The sequence below is a fragment of the Anopheles aquasalis genome, chromosome 3 (genome assembly GCF_943734665.1).
Source record: "Anopheles aquasalis chromosome 3, idAnoAquaMG_Q_19, whole genome shotgun sequence".
Taxonomy (NCBI): domain Eukaryota; kingdom Metazoa; phylum Arthropoda; class Insecta; order Diptera; family Culicidae; genus Anopheles; species Anopheles aquasalis.
In genome coordinates, this window is record NC_064878.1 from 23521596 (window position 1) to 23527990 (window position 6395).

Consider the following 6395-nt stretch of genomic DNA (forward strand, 5'->3'; position numbering starts at 1 on the left):
TCCAGTAAAGGGGGGCTTCGGTATTTAATATTTTTTGTGACACATTTTTTAACATTTTTCCCTGAATGCTGATTCTTTCAAGAATATTGTGTAAATATTTTGGATCAAAGGAAGAAAAACTGACAAAGTAACAGATTTTTGAAAACCGGTGTTTCATACAAGGCTCCATGCAATGTCGGTGCCCATCGTAGCATAAAAACTACTGTACCGATTGATTTGTAATTTTTAACGCATAATCTGTGCACTTCTTGCCAGGTAGCCCCGTCGAGTTTTTATATAAATTGATGATACTTTTTATTCAATAATTATGTAAAACTCGTTTTTTGGCAAAATCACAAATAGCATCACTTTTTCAACTTCAAAAATTTGCAAAAAATCGTAAAAATGAAAATTCAACTAAACCCTCACCGTGGCTACCTGGATAAACTTAAAATCTATGAAAAGAATATTGATTTGTATTTTTCTGATGAGCCATCACGCAGCTACGATTGGTACCGGAAAAAGCACCTTTTCGCAGACACCGCCTCATAAATTTGATACCATGGATCAAGATTTTAACAAATCTTCCCCAAAATGCAACCAAATATGCTTCAAAAGTTAGAGTTTAATATGCCATTCACTTGAAAAAATAAAGTTGAATGGTTACCTCACAAAAAATCGTGAAAAATGAGCCTTGTTCTGGACAGAAATAACTGAACCCCCACCCCCCGCCAAAAACTCACTACCGCTGCAATGTCTGGATTGCAGGAAAGTACATGAAAAGTTCACATTTCTACAATATATCACTTTCTATTTCCATGAAAAGCGATCTACGAAACGGTAACAAGCCGCACAGTTTGCTCGGGAACACATTGCTTACATTGTGGCGCAACAATGGAAGCTATTAAGTTTCAAGATTGCTCCATAAACCTCAAACCGAGCACCGAGGTATTGGTCAGCAACAACAACAGTTCCAAAGCTATACTTTGTGCGCAAGCATAATGGATTGGACGCAACTACATCCTATAGTTGTTGGTTTGGAAAAACCATCCTGAAACCAGCTCTCTGGAAGCCTTGTTGGATCCTTTGGAGAGCGCGTGTCATAATCGCCTTGGAGGGGTATGGAGGAGGAAGTGGAACAAATTCTCCCACCAGTCAGACGATTGTGGCCTCCCAACGGGAGGAGCGCAAGGATTATGCGGCTGTAAATCCGGCCAAAAGTTCGCCGTAATCCGTAAGGGGTTGAGGGGCTAGATCACCGTTCGGCACATGTGTCCTGGATGTATCTGTGCTGCTTGGATGGTGGAGCTTGGTTGCAATCTAAGTTTTGAAGTAATTACATTTCTGTTAAAACTGAACTCTTCTGTATTGTTAAAGGAAGGGGGTAGACTCATTTGTTAAGGCTGGATTGGAAGTACGTTTTAACCATTTTGCTTTATTGAAAAACTTGATCAAAAGGAGTCCATGAACTCGTCTAATCCTGCAGATATCCTGGAAGTATCCAGGCTTCTCAAGTATAATATTCCTGTTAATGTAATGTGGATGTGTAGACTTCGAAAACAGCTCTCCAGGAGGCAGTAATCCTTCGAGCAAATTGTAATTCAACAGCAAATCCTTATCCGAACCTTACCGAATCCTGGCAAGTACTCGCCTGATTGCGAGATGGCTTATCACGAAAACCTCGATTGCGCTTGTCAGCAAAGTACAACCCCAGTGCTCCAGAAGATTCTCTCCATTCATCTCTCCTACCTGGTGCCACTGACGGTAAATTACTCTCTACGCTGGCAAACGATCTCATCAGGCGCAGAATATACGCCGCTAAGCGAATATTGATATCGAATATTTTCGAATTATCGAAACGCATCCCCTGAGGGCGGATAGGGTCTCCACTCGTCGTACAAATGTTTACTCGAACCCTTCCGGTGGGCGCGTGGCAATGTCCCTGTCCCGGGTGTTCCTTCGGTGCTTCTGATGAAGCGGGCAAATTGGTTTCGTTTCGCAAATTGCATAATGAGTTACCGTTGGACTTATTGATAACTCCCCGGGGGGTGGAGGAGGAGTACCCACATCATCCAGCTACAGCTCCTGTGTTCGAGTTCACATTCCAGCTACTTCAGCATCGTCTCCCAGTATCCCTGTACCAAATATTATGTCCGCACCAGCTCCAGCTCGTGCGAATAGAGAGAACCAACCAGCGAAGCCAATTCGCTCACGGTTGACCGGGATTCGTTCGCTTCATCTGCTCCATCCAGGTATTCAACAGCAGCAGGAGCAGTATCAGCCTCTGGCGTCGCGTCCCGAGAGTGCGCAGCGAGCAAAAATGATAAGCCACACAGTCTGTTCCTGTGTCCTGGTGTCTGTGTGTACGTTTGTTAGTTTCCGGCATTCTACGGGCGTAGCTCAATATTGTTATGAAGCCGATTGCGAGAACCGATAACAGGGGAACCAACCCACTACCAGGCAACACAACCAGTGAGTCAATCGATCGAGAGCCCCCGGTAACGGACACGGTGCACTGCGAGCCCGAACCCGTGCTGCATCTGATAAAAGCAATCAATCTAAGGTTTTGTGAAAAGTTGGTTAATTGAAATGACATCGAGTACAGCCCGAGAGAGAGAGAGAGAGAGAGAGAGAGAGAGAGAGAGAGAGAGAGAGAGAGAGAGAGAGAGAGTGCGCATGAAAGGCATGAGATATTGGACACCGGGAGGGAGGGGGTGAGCAAGCCAGCAACCATCAGTTCACGCCTGGCTGTGCCATCGGTTCGAAGCCGGTTTTAATTGATATTGAGTGACATCATTTCCGCGACCTGTCCACTGCTGCTGCTGCTGCTGCTACTCATCATCCCGTCGGTTGATGGCGCCACGACGATGCATCGTGCTCCAGCGGCAAGGACGAGCTGCTGGTCATGTCAAATGGACAAGCGACTGCACACATACAATGGACGATATGATGGCGGCTGATTGCATTCGGAATGTTTTACCGGGAAATTAGGTTTACATTCGGCCGGCCGGTGCGTCAGTACTGCTGCTGATTGGTGTCGTATCGTCGGCCCCCGGGAAATGCTGGAATTCAATCGAGATCGAGAAGTAACAAACTCTCCACTCCTGTTTTACTTCTCTTCGAATGACCGTCTGTCTCCAATTTCAGGGCAGTTGTCGTCGGCCCGCTAGTCACTTGACGATGTCAGCCCTCTGGCTCACGCTTTTACACGGAATCATTACGCGGATTTAATGCGTGTAGCTCACAGCTCTTCTTCAGCCTTTCGGCATATTGCTGCTGCTGCTGCTGCTGGTGCTGTGCAGCATCACAACCGAGCTGCACAACAACGAGCACCACGCTACTACACCTTCCGGGAAATGCGGGGCGAGATCTCAGAATTCGGGCGGGCTCGGTTTTTATCGAATATCGTTTGGTTTTCCTTCGATGAACGGTGAGCGGTGCGAGGTAAATAAAACAACAACCCACCAGCACCAGCACCAGCACCACCTTGTTGGCCGTGTTCGAAAATCCATCTTCATCTTACCGCGAGATCACCGTGAAGCATCGCATCGCTGCGGATCGAGTCGAGAGCGGTTGGGTTACGCGCTTACGGATTTTTGCTTTCATCTCCGCCTCGGCGCGCGCCATGATGCTGTCACGGTTCTCTGGTTTTCCAAGAATTGTGAAAGCTTTTACCGAGGCACCACAATCTGGCGTGGTTCCACAAGCCTTTTATCCAGTACCGTAAAACCGGCGGACGCTCGAAAATAAAGAAGTCCAAAACGCAAAACATACATGCCGGACGATCGGTGGGACCTGGGACCCCGGGTATTCGTGGTCGCTGCCGTCGACAGCATTAAATGCCGACGAATTGATGATTATACCGATTGGCCTGATTATTGGAGAGAACGGGCGGTACGTAGGTGCTAACGGGTCGTTTGTCCGGGGCTGGTGATGTCCGTCAACACCGGCGATGGATGGAGCAGAAGAACTGCGGAATGAAAAGGAGAAGTCTTCCTTTTGTGTGAAGGAGTCGATGCGCCGCACTGTGGTCTGGTGGTGAATGTTGCGTGCATAAATCGGCGTTCTTTTTTGGCGATTTTTTTTCGCGTGGTAAAGGGGGCCAACCACGATGATCATCATCATGATCGGCATCACCTTTTTGGTGCATGACGAGGGCGATTTATCGTGCGCAATTCGTGCGTTCGGCTACAGCTTAATTTCAATCAATTGTGAGTGTCTGTGTTTGTGTACGGTGATGATTATCGAACACCTCCTCTTCCTCCTCCTCCTCCTCTGGGGAGGTCGTCGGCGTAGGCATCATGCCAGAATAATACCGATGATCCGTGTGGTGCGGTGCCCGTACCGGTGATCTGGCATACAATTATGATTAACGGACCAAACATGCAACATCAGGGGTTTTGTTTCGTCGTTTTTTATTCACGCCGTTTCGTGTCGTCGTCGGGAATAAAATGAGGGAATTTGCTGTCGCGGGCCAAATGTGCCCGCCGCACCCACCCTTATGCGGTGAAAGGATAATTTATGATTTATTGTTTGTGTGCTTTGGACAATTGCTGCCCTTTTTTTCCTTTAATGCGCTGATGCGAATGTGTGCTGCTGCTGGTGCTGATGGTGTGAAACGAATGCAGCTGATAGTTTGGTGGAAAGCATTTCACTCGCGCGAGCGCAAGGAATGCAGTTCATTTTTGTAAAATTTATGTTTCTTTTCTCGCGAAAGATGGTACAGGACATGGCGAAGTGGTTGATAAGTGAACGTTGGTGATGATGCTTTCGTAATGGTTTCTAGTAATAATACTCTTTACAAAGTTGTTTAGTGCTTGGTGAGATGGTTTCCAGTGAGATCGTAATGCATCTCCTTTAATAATCGTCTTCTGTCCATTTAAGATGATTTTAAAACGTATTTTTATCGATTTGTTTAAGTAAAAAACAAATTGTAGCTATTTTTGTCAGAATGGAAACGAAATGCATCTCTTCTGTTTTCTGTATCATTAGTTGCAATCGCACATGTACTAGCCATGCTCGTTATGCTATTTTATATCTACGACGACGACAAAAAGTAATCTTTCTCCCCGACGGGGAATCGAACCCCGGTCTCCCGCGTGACAGGCGGGGATACTGACCACTATACTATCGAGGATGTTGAATGGCGTCGAGAGATTTTAATCCGTGATCGCAGCATCCGCATGATTAGTGCTCTCTATGATTAGATTATTTATGTTTGCTTGCTTCGTTTAAGGAGAAAGAACGTTTGAGAGAATAAAGTGTGCACATAAGAGATGGAAATGTAATTAGGATACTAATAAACCAACAAAAAACTGTAGTAGATACAAGATTTTTACTCAGTAAATTTGGATTGGATGATTGCTTCCGTTTGACACTACATTCTCGTTTCAATACCGTTACCTAGCATCCATTTTGATTTGCTTCTAGACCTTTAAATTGCGACTAACAAGTATTGTTCTGGATATTTGTGTGGATATGGATCTACTAAATAATGTTGGTCAATCGTCAAGAATCACGCATTTCAGGATTTGAACTTTTAAGCCGTTTGGTTTGCATATGAAATTACGTAAAACAGCTAGTCAGTTATAAAATGGATTCTATTTTTAACTGATGACGTCAACCATCTCATATTCGAGTTGATGTGTACGTTAGCGATGATGCAGTACTAGAGTCTATTGCTGCTCTAGCTTGAATGTCGGTTTTACATTTTACTCTTCATTGTTTGCAATTTACTCGTGTGTATTTTAGCGCTCATATGCACTAGAGAAACATATGACAGAACCGTGCTATTTACAAATCCATTCCATGAAAGCAGCTTTTTCGCAATTACTGTAACCGTGTACATTGCTCTTCCTGTGCTATATTTGAATATGAATATGATGTTTGAACTAACTCCACATCAAAATAGTTGACTGATGAAATTTAGTCACCGATGCAAGGCATGTGTAGTTTTAATTTTCACTGTTGGCGTATACCTTTGTAGCTGTGAGAATCATAATTGAAATATGCAATGATTGCTTTTTCCTCGGGGTAATTTGCGAAATTAGAAGCGGATAGTTGGGGGAAGGTATGTTAGATGAAACGATATTGATATTCAACATTGCATGGAACAAATACTTTGGGTTTTTTCTCGATATCCTCTTCATATTCAAATAATGTCATGTAGTTGACTAGTGGAGACTTTTTCTAAAGCAAATAGGTTTTGTTTGCGACCTTGCATGATCTGCTGGCTATTGCTATCTCTAGAACATTTGTATGCAGCTCAAATCTAAACGAAATCTTAAAGCGTCCTCTTAGTTTTAGCTTAGATCACTTCTAGGTTGGGCGATGATTTTAACGAGCTGCTATTCTTTCGGGAAAGCACCTCAAGTTGCAAACAAAACCGCCTTTATAGGCGAAAAGAACACCACAGC

At 44.5% G+C, this 6395-nt stretch overlaps 1 non-coding gene across 1 annotated transcript; it reads right to left on the reverse strand.

Moving 5' to 3' along the window:
* Positions 1-5044: 5044 nt before the first annotated feature.
* On the reverse strand, positions 5045-5116 carry Trnad-guc (transfer RNA aspartic acid (anticodon GUC)). Its single transcript has one exon. It is a non-coding gene; the product is annotated as a tRNA-Asp (tRNA).
* Between the last annotated feature and the right edge of the window lie 1279 nt (positions 5117-6395).